Source organism: Bombus affinis, chromosome 15, assembly GCF_024516045.1.
Source record: "Bombus affinis isolate iyBomAffi1 chromosome 15, iyBomAffi1.2, whole genome shotgun sequence".
NCBI lineage: Eukaryota > Metazoa > Arthropoda > Insecta > Hymenoptera > Apidae > Bombus > Bombus affinis.
In genome coordinates, this window is record NC_066358.1 from 10,597,190 (window position 1) to 10,616,191 (window position 19,002).

Sequence of the window (19,002 nt, forward strand, 5' to 3'; positions counted from 1 at the left end):
AACAACGTTAACTGTGTTTCGCGTTATTTTTCATAAGTAACAATCTAAATACGGTAGTAGAAGAATTTTCTTATGCATGACAGTACAGACAAGCGGTTCGCATAAATAAAGATGTATCCCACGGGTGTACGTTTTGTACATTCTTAACAAGATAGCACACATATTATGCATTCAGGCAAGCAAACGGCTAAAACTATAACAACAGGCAAATCGAATTTCTTGAGCCCTAACAGCCGTAATGGGAAAAGAGCAAAGCAACGAATATAACAGAATAAAACAGAAAACATTTTAGTAACAATTACAAGAACGGAGGAGAAGAAAAGTTAAGTATTTCATCGTATATATTTCCTATATTAAAAACATTCTAGCGTTTATTTAGAGTAATAATTACAAACCAAATTTGATATACGGACTTTTCTCATTTATATGCTCGTCTGCTGTCTCTTTTCAAAGAATGTTAACCTAACAAATAAAAGAAGAAGCTACAAAGAATAAATAAGAAATTTTTAACCGGATGTTATCCTTAAGCGGTATAAAGTATAAAAATTGTTAATATCTTATATACATTTCTCTCACAAATTCCTAAAACCGTACATACCCACATACCTTCTTCATATATCCCCAAAGATTTTAAACTGGCAAGTAAAAAAGAGAAATTACAAAAGTAAAAATTTCCCAACTCCTTAAATTTTATTCTCGTATGATTCGAAAAATTCCCAACCATCAGAAAGAAGTAAGGGATAGAAAATAAAAATTTCTAAATTAAAAGCGTTCTAATCCTATGTACAGCCGTTTCTCTCGGAATAAAGATCCTAAAAGATCCTAACCATATATAAAGGAAATTATAAAGGTAGAAAATTGCTACATAAGAAATTAACTAACCGCAGGTTTTTCTCATATATCTCCAAAAATCTTAATCCGGCAAATGAAGGAAAAGAAATTATGAAAACAAACATTTCTTGATCCTTTAAACTTTATACGCTCTATGCGCCTGTAAAAATCTCAACCATGAAAAGAAAAGATAGAAATCTCTAAATTAAAAGCTTGAAAGCTTCCTAATCCTATATACATTTCTCTTGGCGATCCCTAAAAAAAAACCCTAACCAAGCTGGAAGAAAATTAGAAAGAAAAAGAAGCGCTACGTAAGAAGCTAACCCCAGTTTTCCACAAATACTGTTACAAAATCTTCGCAAAACCAATTTCCATTTCGTCCTATCCATCAAATTCACCCTCGTCTATAAATTCATCCCCGACTGTCTTTATCTCGCGAAACAAAAATACTCGCGTGAAAGAAGCGTCTGCGGAGTCGATCCGACGCAAAGGACAAGTCTGTCGATTCGTCAGTGAAATTCGCTTTTACTCGTCGTAAAGGCGCAGGCGTCACTCGCGCATAGATAATTCATCAACGACGAAGCCGGCCTATAGTTGTCGTATTCCAGCACGCAGTTTCCTTCCAGCGACCCTTCTCCACCTTTATTTTCCTTTTTCCTCGTTTCTTCGTCCTCTTTTCTGTTTTATTTCCCTCGCCTTCCTCCACAGTCAAGGAGAATCTCGCAGCTCTCGGATCTTTTAACGTAATTGGTTGCCGGTTTGCGCGAGAAATTATGAGTTTTCCTCCTTTCCCGCAAGAATATTGTTATTATTCCTGACTTTTGCGAGGGAAACGAGATTCCCTGGATACACGAAGCATCGCTGTCTCGAGGTTCTTTGAACGTGGACTCGATAAAAGTGGTAGTTTGAAGAAAGAGAGGAATTTCCGGAGATTCTTTAGATTTTCGTGCCAATCGCGTAGACCATTATTAGAGGATAATGGTATTTTTGGGAATGGCGTTTGCGAGATTTAAGTAAAGGAGAATAATTATTTTCGAACTTTCCAAAATTTACTATTATAACGTACTATTTTGAGCTTCCAAACTCTAGCGAACTAAAATCGTTTACTTATTTTAATATCGCTTTCCGTTCTTAACTGTTAAAGTTAGCAATTTAAATGCATGGACAGAAAAAGATTTTGCTAAAAAATAGACTAGACGTTGTATAAGTTTCATAAGAATTCTATATGGCTTTATAAAATATATGTGAAAATTATGATCGTTACAAGTCCCAAAAATTAAATCCTAAAAAATATTAAACATGAAGTATATTGATATCTCAAATATCGAAATGAAGGAAGAAATACACAAGTTTCTATAAAAAAATTTTCAAAGGGTAGACCAAATTTTCTGTGAATACAAAGATTCCATAAAATTACACAGAATATAAAAAGTTCGAAGTGAGTCTAATATTTGCAGAGAATTAAATACTTTACAATACAAATAGGATATAAATCAATATCTATTTATTTTCTATGTTATTTTCAACGATTCTCGAATTTTCCTAGATTGCCACTTAATCCGAACAACTTCTATTCGAAATAGTTATCGAAATAACGCATGTGTAAAGAGTTACGGAGGGAATATGTAGGTCCCGGTCATAGTGGTTCGAAACGTGTCTGACAATAGACGATCCATTTTCCCTTGCTCTGTTACATTTCGCTTCTCCGTCGTGCTTCTTTGTTCGGGTCAATCATTCCCTCCGCTATATTTAGCTGTATCCTCTTAATACATCGATGCATTATTTTGAAGACTGTACCGAATAAAAGTCACTTGGATTAATGAAAGCACCGTCAGCAGAGCTTCTATTTCAAATCCTCAAACGTTATCGCCCGTTTATTCCATTTCGAAGAATAACTTATTCTCCCTCTTTGTATGTAAAATCACCGAGCTTTTTACACGGTGAAACGTAAAAAACGAAGAGAAATATCATTCGTGTCCTTTCACAAAAACTTCCGCAAATATCCCTTTTACGTGATTTATTTTATATCAACGTAGGATACATATTTTTGTAGACTAAATTATTACGCAATAATGTATAAAAAATTCTTTTCCAAATTGATATATTTCACAAGTGTCAACTATCATTGGCCGTTGTTACATTCAATCATAGAGTTCGAGTATCGTTCCTTATTTGAAACATTTATTATCTATCTAAACGTCAATTTATGTAAGCTAACTTATATAAGCTATTTGTCTTTCGTACTCTTTAGAATTTTTAGCCGATGAAACAAATTTCTCTGCGAGTTGCATTTCTTCGGTTCTGTCCAATGAAAATACGAAATTTCATAAAAATTTACAGTAAAGATACGAATAGTATCCCTATAACCCTACGCAGTGGACCTTTCATGTCGGATTCGATTCGGATTTATAAGTGCATATTCAAGTCGATCCCATGGCTACGTCTCACGTAAATATTGTACGTATCTACGTGTCTTTTCCTTTCTTGAACACCAGTTTACCGGAAGTTCGAGGCTCTTGAACTTTTGAAACATCTCAACTTGACCTGATTGCCTGTTGCGTGTTGCCATGCCTTATTCCATCCATCTATTTCACCAACCCTTTCTTACCCTCTCTCCTTTTCCCCCATCCTGCAACGTTTCGAGAGACTTTTAACACTTCTCGATCCTTCTCACTCCGCGAGATCGTTAAATCTTTCAAGATGCTCCTCGATCGATCGACAACGGCGAAGAGCAAACGTTTCGATGGGCCAGGCATTAAGATTCCTCATCCACGGGATCCAGCCGTATCTTTCGTCTTATTTATTTACGCTACTCCATTAACGGTCGACGAGCTTTCCACGAGCATTCAACGTCTCATCAATTCGAAATAATCGATCGGTTCTGAAGAATTCGTCGAATGGCGATGCCGGTAGGAAAAAGACGGCTAATCGGATATTTCAGATTCTCTGTTTTATTTTATTTTCTTCGAGATAGGGAAGAAAGAATTTTTATGGAAGTAAGGAATGCCAGAGGAATTGTATGATAAATAGTTGGTATAACGTGCTATGAGTTATGGAATTTTAAAAATAGTAGGAAAATAGTTTGCCAATTGTGGAAAATTCCAAAAATCGTGGATCGACCATTTGAAAGTTTAATACGTGCGATAGTTGTCAAAAATATTTCTACGTATTCTTATTAAGAGTTTCTTTTTTTCTCCGCTTCTACGTTTTATTTTCATAGCGTTAAATCGTTCTCGTCGTATGAAAGTGCATTAACGCTATATTATATCGATCTTTAGACTAGACTGCGAAATCTTTCTGCGCGTAATGCGATAACTAATAGCGACTAATTCGATCATCCACAAACCACCATTTATCGCAAAAAGAAAAAGATCGTAAAGACAAGGGTGAAACCATGGAAGAAGTAAAGCGACTCGTTTCGAAAACGAAGTTTATCAGAAAGCCTATTTACGTTCGCGATTCTCGCAGTTTTCACCTTAATTACAACTGACGTTGTTCGTCCCTTAATGAGAACAAAGAGCAGGCTGAATATTGAATTTCTGGCCAGGCATTTTTCCCGACTGAACGAAAATCCTCTTACGGCTTTCACGGGCGGGTATCGCGCGCGTAAAGCGCGGACTCTTCATTACGCCATTGTTCGTCGCGTGGTCGCTCGTTGTTTTTCTTTTTTTCACCCCTCTTTTTCCCACGCTTTCGTCCCTTTTTCTACCTTTTGTCCTGCCATCCTTTCTTTTCTCCCCTACTATCTCTCTCTCTCTTTTTTCATGACCAAAAAATCGTCGGCCGAGCCTTAACCGCTTTGAAAGTGCGACGAGAATCGCGACCGAAAGTTACGTTACAAAAATCCTCCAACCTGCGAAGAAAAATATTGTACGTCTATAATCACCTTTCTGTTTTTCCGTGGTTAGATGATTTCCATGTGGCGTTTAAATTTCCGCCGGGATAAATTAAAGAGGGTTTAGAAGAATTTAATGCTCGGTATTTAATTTTAGAAAATTAAGTTAAGATTAAACGGAAGATTAGATAGAAGATTAAATTGAAGAATGCTCTTAGAAAGCACTGTAAGTGTCACAGTTGGAAAATTTTGCGCTTTTACTAGGAAATGTTCTCCGTAGCAAGGAGAATACAGAATGTAGTATAGAATTTAAGCGCAATTTATCTTCTTAAATATTTATTAATAATGTTAGAAGATGGTGTCGTTGGTGTGTTTATCGTCAGCTGTGTAGAGAAGAATATAAATGCCAATAAACATCGGTTAATTGTTTCTTGACTTTTGCCTATACCAGCTACCTGAATGAACGAGACAATGGATTTTTTTTACAAGTAAGAGATGCCACACAGGCTTCTCGCAGATTACAATATGCGTTAGTCAATCGAACACTTGATTTTACCAAGGATTCTTTTATGGAAGTGCTTAATGCGAATTATTTTAAGAAGAAAGGAACATTTTTGGCGCAAAATTTTAATTCGAAAGATTTATTCGAGCTTTACGTAGATTTCGTAGAAAAATGACCGTAGCGTGTATTAGTTTGCAACTAAAACTGCATATTTTGACCACGGTCACGTAATATTCAAATATTTCGAAATATTCGAACGTTGAAAATCCGTTTGTTCTATTCGTTTTAAAAATACGTGCAACGTTTAAACCAATCAGGAACCCTTAAATATTCCATTGTATGTATTTGTACTAACAATTTCAATGCCTACTAAAAAAAGAGTTTATTCGATCTATTTTGGTGCGCAGCTGAATAAAACAGCATAAAAATACATCCAATTTTTATTTTCCATCGTTCCGGGGGCTGACGATCGCGAAACGAACTCCTTGAATCTAAGTTTCGCGTCGCAAACCTCCATCTTCGTCTCCAATATCCTTCAAGAACTTTCCCTTCGTTCTCGAAATAATTCTCTCGAAACACCTCCATAAAGAAAATTCCCAGTAAAATCAAGAAGTTAATCGACGAAGGGAACATTATTTCGAAGCGTTACCGCGAACACAGTTTCGACGACGCAAGGAAATGAGGAAAGTTACGAGCCGACGTGGAGGGTGGTTCGATCGGAATAAAGTAGGGTGGTCAGAATGGAAAACCGTGTCGTTCGAAAATATTTTCTCGCGGCGTTTTATCGAGTTTCTACCATTCTTTCCGTTCGAACGCGCTCGCCGTGAAAGGCGTCGCCAAAGGTGGATGTTACGCGAGAACCTAGCCTCGGAACGTTCAAAAGTTAAGGGCAGATCTATATATCGCGCGATACGTTGGAAATACTATCGTATCGCTGGGCTGTCTGCGACCGAAAACTTCCGGACGGCGCAAACTACCCCCTCCTGATCCCTCTTAATTTATTTATACAGGGCGTGCCATAAATTTTTCCGCACAAACTTTCTCGACCCTGTGTTTTACGAGTAAAAATAAAACGAACTGGTCGGATATAAATATTCGTGAATTCTTTATTAAACCATTCGTCCTAATCGCTTCTATGTATAGGTACTACTTGTTTCTAGATGCGTTTTTAATTTGCTTTTTGCTTATTCTTTAGGATAAACTGTGTGGATCAGTGGCAGAAATTTGAATTTTATTGAAACGGAATAAATTTTGTTTCGGCAATATTATAGTAATGATATTGATAATAATAATAATGACGACGATCTGTTCAGGAGCTGTTAGATTAATAAGCCCTATATTCTGTGCTGTATTATATCATTATCAATGCCAAGCAGCGGTATACTCCTTGGTTTTGTTTCGGGAATATTTGAATATTATATATTGGCCTTTACCAATAATACTATCCAAGAAAATTGTATTTTAGATTACAATTTTATATACTATGCTTATTCTGTTTAAATCTTAATGTTAACAGAGTGCCTTTCTATATAAATAAAACTTAACTCACCTTTCTACACTAAACTTGGCGAATTCAATCCACCTAGGCGAGGGAAACAAATGGGACTCGACTTACCTAGCAAAAAGATAAACCGGATAGTCTTGGGATTTAATCCTCCGTCATCTATTACCGCGGAAGATTCAAGAAACAACTAGCCATTTTTCTTGTTAACTTCCAGCGCACCGCTACATCTAAACAAATAAATAAATCGATTAACGAGTGTCCTTCGTACGATGATATTAAGCATAGATTTAGAAAAAAATTTGCTTGATCGAAGGAAAGGGTATCAAAAGTAAATGTGCATTTCACGTTACAATGACATCGTTAAATTTTCTAATCTGTACATTGTCCAGTCAGAACATGAATTTACATGAGATTTTGACAAAAATTATCCATAAATACAATACAAATACATTCACTGTTGAAGTCGTTCCAAGAACAGTATTCTGTCAAAAGAATTCCATAAAAAATATTCAATTAATCAAATTATTATTAATATATTTATCGTTATTTTTCATCAACGCTGATTCATCGTTACCCGATATTTCCACGTGTCGATCTTTCCTCATCATCCACCATAAAATGAACACGAAAGACAAAAGTCAAGTATCAGTTCGCTGTAAATTCCTCTAATGCTTCGCCAACCCTCTTCTGTCTTATCGCCAACATCAACACGCTAAACACCAACCAACCAAATCATTCCCTCTCAGAGGTGCTTCCAAACAAGAGACAATCCAAAACGACGAAGAACCTAGAACGATTAATCGCAAGAGGTGGTAACAATGGCGCTATATAACTGGCGATCGTAATCATGGAGCAATTTAATCAGTCGCGAGAGGGGAGTAAATAATAGGCGGCTACGAAAGTTCTTTCGGTTCTCAGATCGTTTATCACAGACAATAGCATTGTCTTTTTCGAGTAAATTACGATTAGACCGTGGATTTGTATACACCTTTGTTGTATAATTGTTGCATAATTGTATAATTTAAATGTGTGGATACACGCAGAGTATACTACGCAAAAATATGTAAGAATATATAAAATTTCCAAAGTACAATATGTAAAAATATGTAAAAACTCCAAAGTATAAATATGCAAAAATATATGAAATTTCAAGGTAGCATGTTTGTAGCTAGAAATACACAGAACTATGTGAACCTGCTTGCAATGCCGTAGAGCAAGCAATAAAATATACTACTATATAAAATTTCTAAAGAATTTTTTTCTCGTTACAGTATATGGAGGGTGAAATAAATCTCCGCTGAATTTCTATTTGTTTAGAAGGATTGTTCGATAAAATCGAGAATCAATGATTCTTTAGAAGAATGAAAGTGTATTAATCGTTAGGTGTGTGAAACATATGAGAAAGAATGGTGGAATTAAATGAACGATACATATATATGTCTTATATACATAAACACGTTATTTACAATGGAAAATGAATGGAAATATCGAAAACATTCTTAATCTTTTTAAATTAGCAGAACATTTACACTTAATAATACGCGATAAATCGCTGTAGTCTCGATAAACTAATCACGTTGTATAAATAAATAAATACATTCGGTAGGAATAATAGACACTGGTGCACGCGTGGATAATTTTCGCTAGAGTAATACCAAGATAAAACTGTTGGTATTTGTAATTATCGTTTAAGAAACGAGAAAATAAAGGATGGATAAGAGATAAGGATGAAGAGAGGAAGAGATTAGAAGAAGGAAGGCATAGAAGCAGGCTTTTTATCCTCGGAGCGGCACGCTGCAAGAGCTTCTCGTTCGCAAATGAGGTACGAGCGTCGAGATAAGGGTGGAAAAGCCGCGGGCCAACAGGGTCGAGCGTACACGCGAATAAAGGGCGATCAAACGCGATAAAAACTCGCCTCGAGAACCGATAAGCCCTAATTGAATGTTCCCTCTCGATTTTAGCCGGCCCGTAAAGCTGGAAACTTTAGGCGTGCCCGAACGATAACCCTGCCAAACCCCGTTCACCTCGACACGCGCCATCGCGACTCCCTTTTTTTTTTCAACCGCAACTCGGTTCAACAAGAGAAGGTTAGGGGATGATCGGTTATAAACGAAAGATTAGGAACTTTCGAGAAAACAGTGGATCCGAGGAACGCAGTCAAGACTAAAATTAGTACGCGAGAAGAAATGAATGATTTTTAAATTCCTTTGAACAGTTTCTGATTATTATGGAATTATTAAGAACCGAAGTTAACGAATCAGACAGGACGAATGGATTGTACAATACGTTCCTCTAAAACTTCTACGGTTTGCGACTTTGGAATTACTAAAAATGCAATTAGCAAATCAGTCAAAACGAATAATTTTTACACTCCTTTAAGGATGCCTTTAGCCTATCGATATAAGTATATCGTCAACATTTAAAGGTCTTCGATTAAAAGTACCAATATGTATTGCAAATACAATACTTATTGGTGAACTGCAATTTCGTCGAGAATCTTGAAATATTGATAATCTTCAGCTTCTACAGTTTTTATATAAGGTTTATATAAGGAAATATGGAAATATTTAGTTGCGTTAAGTTAAAACACGTAAAATATAATGCAATTGCGTAAATGCATCTTCAGAAGCACATTACTCGAAACAAGATGACTTTAGATCGCGCCAACCACAATGAGAATAATCAGTCTAGAGAAGTTTACGGCTTACGGTTTACACCGTATACAAATTCAGTGATATTCGCTTCATAGCGATAGAATCGCAAAACTTCGCCACGTGTATAAGTAGTATCGAGAAACTACCTCTGCCCGCTATAATACTAGAAAATTTTTACTTATCGCTTCTTTTATATTCAACTTCATAGAAATTTAAATTTCCATTGAACTTTTACCGAATAACAAATAAGTTTTCAAATTGAATAACTTTAAGCTAGCCTGATTTTAATTCCTGTAATATTTGAAAGATACTCTCTACGTCTCTACTTAGACGTATACGTATGTTAAAATTTAACGTACTTTTAAAGAGATTGTTAACTTATCGATTTTGAATTTTGCATATCGATGTATCAATTTTCACGAAGCTCGTAAGTTTCCCTGTATAATCGTAAGTTTTCCGATTTATTATGCTTCTATTTCTTCGATTCTTTAGCCGAAAGTTTCATCCTTTTCGTGATCCTTTCCCCGTTAGCGTAGTTCCTCAACTTTATAACACTTTTCTTCGCAACACTTATTTTCTCAAACATAAATATTATAATCTTCGTAACCAGCCTCATATTTCCACTCTTTCAATTACAGAAATATTACGATTCTTTTCCTATTTCCATTTTGCTAGTCACAAATTTCATAATCACGAATCTTTCCATTTCTTCATTTCCTCAATTTCAAAATTCGTTTCCTTTTTATAGCGGCTCAATGACAAACTTTGAAACAGTTTCCCTTTCCAGCTTCGCAACTACTTCATAATTTTCGTAATCTTTCCCACCGTCCTACTTTGTCAATCAGAAACTTTACAAATTTTTCCTCGATCAGAAACTTTCCAATTTTTTCTCAATCAGAACTTTCATAATTCTTGCAACACTCCTTATTTTCTCCTCTTTCAATGCCAAATTTCGCAATCTCCACAATCTTATCTTACCTTCTTAATCATAAATTTGTTGATTGCAATCCTTCTCATTTTTTATCTTCAATATCAATTGTAAACTTCACAATTTTTCCAGCTTTTCAATCACTGAAATCGCTGCAGTTTCCCCAGCGTATCGATCACAATTTTCATAATTCACGCAATTCTGCCCATTTTGTTTACCCCACTTCCTTAATCCCTCTTGGTTTTAAAATTACGTCTACGTATCATTATTTGCAAAACTACAAAACCACTACATACCATTCACAAAACTCACCCTACGTACTATTTTACACCCTCTTCAACCACCAACATCAAGGAGAATCTATAAAAAGAGACGGAAGACAGTCTGACACTCGAGTAGATCCACTCGAAACCACGAATAAGAAAAGATTGAACGTCACAAAAATATTGACAACAGTCAGAAGTAGGGATTATAGGATAATCCATGTGTAAGAATAGACGTCGACCATCAACGTCACGATGTTCCTTTAGAAACATGAAGAATCAGGGCACGGATAAAGAAAGAGGGAGACAGAAACTCTAGTGGGACGCGTATGCACGAATTAAAGAGCAACGTTCATTAGTATCGCGACGGACTGTGAAACGACCGAGCTATTAGACGCTTTTGATAATTAAGAGACCACCTCTAACATCGATAATTGCTGCCATTAGTTCCAGCAACGACAAAGAACGAAATAAATCCATTTAAATATAAAACATCTAAAACTTCATAAGACAACCCTCAACTATTATCGATGCAGCCTCCGCTATTCCAAGCTTTAACTATTGCTTCGCCATAACTTCAAAATAATATTTAATCGTTATTAGCATAGCCTTTTTTATTACAAAATTTAACTATTAATCATTACTCCACAAAATGTAATTTAATTATTACTCGCATAGGCTACACTATTATAAAATTTAACCGCATTGACTGTTACCTCACAAAACAACCATTAACTATTACTGATACAAGTTTCGTTATTACAAGCTTTAACTATTAACTATTATTTTACAAGATAAACTTCGTCATTATCAGCTATAAGACGATCAATTTGTAATTTTTTACGGGAACTTTGTGGATTTATAACGTAGTTTGGAAATATCAATTCAATCTATTCTATTCTATTTCTATTAAAATATTCATATAATAATTATAATAATATAATTTCATAATAAAAATTTCATAATAGTATAATTTCATACTTTAGTGATTGATAGTTGTAATGTTAATGGATAAAGTAGTTATTATCAACGATAAAGGAGTTGATTATGTAAATGCAATAATAAAAATGAAGTAATCCGCCGCATTTTTTATCGATAAAGGATACATAAATGAAAAGCTTTGATGCAAAAAGAGATTTACGGTAGAGCGAGAAATAGACGAAATCGTTCGGGGAAAATCGAGTGAGGTTGCAGAGCGAATGGATAGAATTGAGACCGTGGTAAAACGTTGGAGAAGAAATGTTAGTCGGAAGAGAGAGTCCAATGGAATTTCGCCTTAACTCCGCCTCACCGCTTTTTCTCTCGACTTCCGGCCTGTCCTCCAACTCGAAACACTTGATAAGAAAATAGAATTTCTCGGTGTAAATTGATTAAAGCGGGTTTCACGCGGTACGGTAATGTTTTCAAATAGCTCAGATTGTTGTTAACTAATTCGATCTTCATCCGAATAACTACTATCGATAGAAACGTTATAGTGAGTTTGGTATATACGACGCAAGATTTATCTTGCTAGGATTTTGGGATTTTTATATTTCAATTTTACTTAAAGAAAATCTTCGACTACTTATTAATAATAATAATTTATAGACCGTGACAACTCCGAAGCTCATAATCGTAATTAACAAAGCACTCTAAAATTCGAAATAATTCATTTAAAAAAAGAATATAACATGCATATAACGCGTATCAGAAGCCCTCAATTACTTACTGGTACTAATAATCTTATTCTTAAAATTCTTATAGAATTCTCAAGATCTCTTAGAATTCTTACAAATTCGAATTGATTAATTTCAAAATAGAGAAAAACAAGTTACAAACCAACAAAATCCTGGAAACTTCCTAAACTCCCTCGAAACTAAGATAAAAAGGAAAAATTCCCACAATGCTAATAACTGAAACCTCGAAGTTCAAGATATCGCGAACCGAGTAACTACTAACTATTAAGTTTCGTATTCCTGCGACATCCTCCAGCCATAGAAGCACAGAAACTCTTTCAAATTTTATTTTACGACTACCATCTGAAATTTCAACCGACTTGTAATTTGAATATTCTATTATAAGGATAGTCAAACTCGACATTGGAATGCTGCCACCTATTCATCTACAAGGAGTTTTCACTAGGACATATAAGGAGTGTGTGTGAGCGTGTGTGCGTGTGCGTGCGTGCGTGCGTGCATGTGTGTAATTGACGTTAAGAAAGCAGATTAGGTACAAGGTAACTGTTATTCGTCTAGCAGAGATTCAGTCGACACGACAAGCAGATAGTTACGAGCTCGTTATCTCGCGCGAGCAGACGCATTTAATTCGAGACACTTGAACTTTTCTCGCGAACACGAGAATTGCCAAGCTCGTTTTTCCAACTGCACGACGAATACTCGCTTCGCTCGGTCGGAAGAAGTGGACGGTACCTCGAAACAGAAAATATGGACGAGACCTTGGCTGATGAACATACATATGTATGTGCAATGTGCATGTATGAGGTCTGATTTGCAAGGGAAATGTTGAATTGATTTGGCGAGAAGAAAGTACAAGACCGTCCCGTATTTTACATTCTGAAATTTTAAAGTGAAAAGTGACATTTACTGGAACTAATAATTGTGAAATTTTTTGATTAAAATTACTCCCACTTCTGAGAGCTGTTCTCATTCCGTAATTATGAATGACGATGACTAATATAAAAGAAATATAGATCAAATAGGTTTTTTTTTTAAACTACTTCTTTCAAAATCCTAGAAATCCTCCCATTAAAAATTCGAAATATCCTAGGCGCTAGATTCCAAAATTTCAAGCTTCAAAGTCCTAAACTTTCACCCCTAATTATTACCTGCATCCAGCTAAATCTCCAGAAATCCTGAATCTTAAAACACTCAGCGCTTTAAAAATCCTCTAATAGTTCTACAAATTCCAAATGTCACATTTCAAACATGTTAAATGCTAAAAGCTCCACAAATTCCAAAGATTTCAAACTCTGAACTCTCTACCAAAATACCAATCTACATGCAACTAAACCTCCAATCAAAGGTTATCGCACCTTAGTTTACGCTCTCCCAATGCGAATCTACATTCAGCACGAACAATCTGCCTAAACTGTAGCATCCACTCATCACGAACCTGGAGAAACAGAGAGAGAGAGAGAGAGAGAGAGAGCGAGAGAGACGAAGACGTTTCAAGTCAGGCTTGATTAAAAGGCATCTCTATAAATCTGCTGGCCGGCAAGCGGAACCGTAAAGGGTCCTTTAAACGACTTATTGGTTCTCGACCTATTTCCTTAAAGGTTTCCGTGACTTTCCGGCTCGTCCCTCTCCTATTATACGCTCGAAAAGCCTTCTCTTCTTCGCAGACCACGCCACATCGAGTCTGGACATCCTCTAATTGACGATCCAGTCCCACAAGGAACGAAAAATTTCAGCCTTTCTACGGGGATCATGCTACCTTCTCGCGTCCCAAGCTTTTCGTTAACTCGACACGTTCCTTTTCTACCCTTTTTCTAGCCTCCTCTTAGAGAGTTCTAGATCTCTCTCTCTCTCTCTCTCTCTCTCTTTCTCTCTTTTTCTCAGCGGAAATTCGGTCCAACGTCTCTTTGTGTCCCTCGCTCTACCCCAGAGGCTGCAGACTCCCACGCCTCTAGCTGCTCGGGCTATCGATTGCGAGCTGCCAGGGCCACGAAGACCCCTGGCTTGGCTTCGTTGTGCTAACTCGTTACGCGGTGTTACCGCGTGTCCCGATTATACTCTGGCAGAACCGGAACAGACGGTGTGTCTGCACCCACCGTGCGATTCGTTTATACGTATACGTAACGAGCGTTCACTGTCATTCTTTTGAGTTCTGTGTTTCGATGGTTTTCGACTTTTCTTTGTGGCCATATGAAGTAGATTTTTTTAATTTGACCGTGATGATGAGTAGACCTACAGATGTTTAGACAATTTGCATTTTTATGAAAATAATTAAAGAAAATGGGATCTAAATAGAAATTTGCTTCATCTACTAAATATCATGATAAGCGATTTACTTTGAATATTTTATATAATATTTTCGCATATTATACGCATTCTGTATTTTTCGGAATTTTTAATTTGTGAGCACAGACATACGTTCAGAAATGTCAGAATACTTTTAGAAAATGAGGTAATATCTGTCGTTATATCAATAAGAGAATAATATATCCAAATAACGATTCAAGTTCAGAGATCATGCAACAGAAAAGTAGCTAATAGATAAAGATAATTAGTCCATCTATTCTCTTTGCCATAAACCAACCTCTCGTTTGTTCCTCTGCCATCGTCATCGTTTAATTTTTCCTTTCTTCTTTCCATCATTTCTGTAATACCTTATCGTGGCATCTACAGTTCATTTTGTATCTACTTTTTCATGCCAACTTCCTGTTTTCCGCGTACCGCAGCTCGTTATCTCCACCAGCGGCCCGATCCACGCAAACGTTTCCCCTCGTTGCTGGTCGATTCGTCTGTGCCCGCTCGCTTTTCCCCTCGTACAATATCAAAACATCTTCACGAATACATAACGCATAGTCCTGATCGAATAGATCGGCTCACGAGATAAACTGAAACACAGAGGGACAAAATTTAATTTTATAGGTCCGCGTAATTGAACAAAGCAGCTTTGAATTGATTAATGTAGGAAAAGAAAGAAAAACGGAAAGGTCTGATAACATATAGAAAATCTTCAACTATTTACTAAAGATACTAATTTAAATAAATTTTAATAAATTGCTAAAATTTGAATTTAACGGAATTTGTTAAAATTTTCTAACGCTTCGATCAATCGAACGAAGAGACTGATAATATAAATAATTAATAATAAAATACGTATAATAATCGGCCTAGTTGCGTGGAACATCCATGGTACGATAAGAGGAGAAGATGGATAAACGAAATTTCTGCATGCATCGCTGTATTCTCGGTTAGAGACCGCGAACTTTGGAAGGTGCTCTGGAAATCGGTGAATTTCGATATGAATTTCATGTTGTAACAGAATTTGAAACGAAATTGCGAGGAAAATCCGACGCTGCTTCCAAAGTGTTCTCGTGCAAACAGTTTTGATATTTGAATAAATTACTACTAGCTGTTCGGAAACGCGTAGAAAGGTTTCGTGAAGTTTGGCTATGCACTGCGAATACACGATTTGTCTATGCAAATTTGCATGGAATTATTGACTTGTTATAGGATGCTTACTACAGAAAGTATAATTTCACAGAGAAATGTATAATTAATTAGACAAATTCCAATAGAGGCATGGAATTTAAACAATTTTCAAAATTATATATTATTATTAAATACAATGACTAATCTCCTCTAAAAAGATTTAATACAATTTATAGAATTTATTCTACTTAAATTACTCTACTTCGTACGCTTATTATTACTGCAAGTATTTGTGTATACTCTATAGTTATTATGTTCGAAGTTACGCGATTACAGTCACAGTTCCAGCCATCCCTCGATTTAGATACATCTTCCCGATTTACATCGTTTGCACTAAAGACGCAAAAACCATTTGTTCTAACGATCAAATTCATATTCTCGTGCTCGATTCGCTTTATGTTTTTTAAGATACGTTACATTCTCAAAGTATCATCAAGCGTTGTCTGTTGTTGATTATCAATGAAATAATAATTAATAATGCAATTAATCTAAACCACCGTTCACTATGTTAATATATGTGTATAAATTATAACGAAGTGTTAAAATATATGTATACGTATATAACATATATAAGTAAATATGTATATACTTATGTACGTGTATCGACTAGTCAATATCAGTTAATATCAAGTAACTATTACTTCAGACCCAATTAATATACGAGTGCGAGGGATTACTATATTTATAATATAGAACATAGGAATGTAGTAATATAGTAATATAAGAAAATTGTACAATAGTATAAACCAATATAAAGCTTCTTACTTGGTACGTTCGATTTCTGGCGCTCTCATAACCTCTATTGTGGTACGATCGACTACATCACGGGGGAGCTATTGCTTAGACGCGATTCACTTGGATTATCTCCGGCGTGTTAATTAGTTACGCGCGTTAGAGCTGTGTCGATTGTAGCGCTGGGCTTGCAGCATCAATTCCAATTAAACTGGCCTATCCCCAGAGGATTGCGATTCCTTCGCGTTTACCACCTGACAACAGATGCTCGGACCGATCGCGTAGTTGCATCTTGCATCTCGAATAGCTCGAGAATGTTACAGGAAATGGTTACGCCATCTGCGATAAAGGAAATCGAGCGTAGAACGAAATATCGACTCTTATGTAGCTATAGTACAGCTATTTACTTGAATGTTATTTACTATCTCACATTTGAAATATGCATAAAGTGTTAATAAAGCAAGTAGAAGAAATTCTTGGAAATACGTAACCGATTCTATTAATTCTTATCCTTGCACGATCAAATTACAGATATAATATGAATAGTTAATGAATACTACAAGTATAATCTATATATATGTATCTCAAAAAGAAAAGAATTTAAATTTTAAATTACACTTTTGGCGAACCTCGCAAAGTCCTTTTATCCATTACCAATTTATTAATTTCTTTTTTAATTATTTTTCTAAGGAATATCGTAATGTGATGTTTTATATTTTCCCCGCGGTCAATCTTCTATCTTCCGTAAAAAAAAAATAATTTTTTAAGAACGTTTATTAATTTCTTAAGAATATTGCACCAAGTAACTACTCAAAGTCTTTTCTTCGTCAGTTAACAATTTTCTTGTTTCTTTGAAAATTAATTTCCTGCTGGTTCTTATCAGTTTTTTGTAATATATAATTTATCTTTTGAAAATTCTCTTTTCCTCGGAAGAGATTTTCAAATTTTTCTAAGAAATAATATCTTGACGTTTCTTATTAATTTCCTGATAACGTTATGATGTAATCTTCTATCCATCAAAATCCACCTCGAGGCACTTTTACACTAAAATTTCTCGTGCGTGAGTCCCATCGGTTAAAACATCTTATCAATCATGAAACAAAAAGGGAAGATCAATTCCTTCATCAATCAAATTTTCTTGGAGAAGGAACAGGCAGACGCCTCCGCATTCGGCCGACCGATCTTTCCACGTCTCCTTTTTATTGAGTTTAGCTGAATTCGTCTCGATTCAACGTGTTCGTTGAATCGTAAATTCTCGTTCCACGTGATATACAAGGTGTTTCAGAGTTACAACTCAATCAAGCAACATTATTATATTATTCAGCCAGAACTCGAAACACAAAATATAATCTAATTCAGAATAAATGAAATACGATACAATACAATTCAAGCGAAATCAATTATAACACGATATAAACTAAAATTAAACGAAATACAATATAGTATAACTAAAATATAATGCAAATGAAAATAAATGAAGTTGCCCTTTAAACAGAAATCTAAGTATGAAGTTTAAACACTTTTTACATGAAATGATACCTCTAAATAAAAGAATTATTATCCAAATGACGAATCAATCGCATCTTCTCCAGTTAACAGATTAATTTCAATTTTTATTGTATTGTATCGTATTTCATTTAACTTTAATACAATATAATATTATGGAAAAATATAAAAAATATGTATCTTCCGTTTATTACTTTTTTCTATTACTAATTTACAATCAATCGATCAATATTTCTGAAACACTCTGTACAGTGCAGTGGCACGATCTCGGTAACATGGTCGACGACGACGGCGACGACGACAACGACGACGACGACGACGACGATGACGACGACAACGACAACGACAACGACAACGACAACGACAACGACAACGACAACGACAGCGACAACGACAACGACAACGCGGAGGACGTTGGTGTGCGCTCGCGACATCGGCGTGCGCTCGCGACGTCGGCGTCGACATCGTCGTTGGCCGTAGCACAGTCGCGAAAGGAGGGATGCCACGACGACCCACATTCCGTCGAATTTAATTTCATGCCTTATCTCTGGTAACCACGGTACAATGCTTCAACTGGGGCGGCTGCGAATCCTTCTATCTTACCCTTGTACGCTCCACATACACCGCCGCACGACACTGGTCTACAACGGTTCACGGCTCTGAATCATACCCCTGTTTCGCGGTCGCAATTTCTACCTGTACTTTTCTCGCCAAATATTCACCTCGTCGTTTCTCATCTCAACTTTTTTTCTTCCTTTCTCTTTTTCTTTTTTTTTTTTTTCTTAATAAAGAACGTTAATCAATCTGAAACATAAATATTTGTATGCAAAGACCGCAAGTGAAAAATATCATAAAGTCACATTTTGTATCATTTACAGAAGACTGACTGATTTTTAATACTTTGTAGACAACTTAGGTCATTTACACCCGAAATGTCACTCGTTTTTTCACAGCGAACTTTTATCTTTTCAATCAATCAAAATTTAGATTCTCCTTTTCTCGCGTTAATAAGAATCTTACCCTGAAGCTATCGCAAAATTATTTTTAAATAACCATAGACATAACTCATTATCAAGTCAAAGTTATTA

General features: G+C 35.7%; 1 protein-coding gene and 1 long non-coding RNA gene across 5 annotated transcripts in view; one reads left to right on the forward strand and one right to left on the reverse strand.

Annotated features, from left to right (window-relative positions):
- Positions 1–19,002, forward strand: part of LOC126925137 (potassium channel subfamily K member 18-like) — a 31,947-nt gene that overhangs the window by 3,582 nt on the left and 9,363 nt on the right. Inside the window, exon 2 of one of the 4 annotated variants that reach the window (XM_050740430.1) lies at positions 18,167–18,521. The exons of 1 other annotated variant lie outside the window; for it this stretch is intronic. The gene's annotated coding sequence lies outside the window, so the exon portion shown is untranslated. The remainder of the gene's footprint in view (positions 1–18,166; positions 18,522–19,002) is intronic. 2 more of the 4 variants (XM_050740432.1, XM_050740431.1) reach the window with 2 other exon arrangements.
- LOC126925186 (uncharacterized) lies at positions 2,834–18,171 on the reverse strand. Its single transcript, XR_007713830.1, has 3 exons — positions 16,442–18,171; positions 14,775–15,075; positions 2,834–6,899 (listed from the first exon to the last, which is right to left on the reverse strand). It is a non-coding gene; the product is annotated as an uncharacterized LOC126925186 (long non-coding RNA).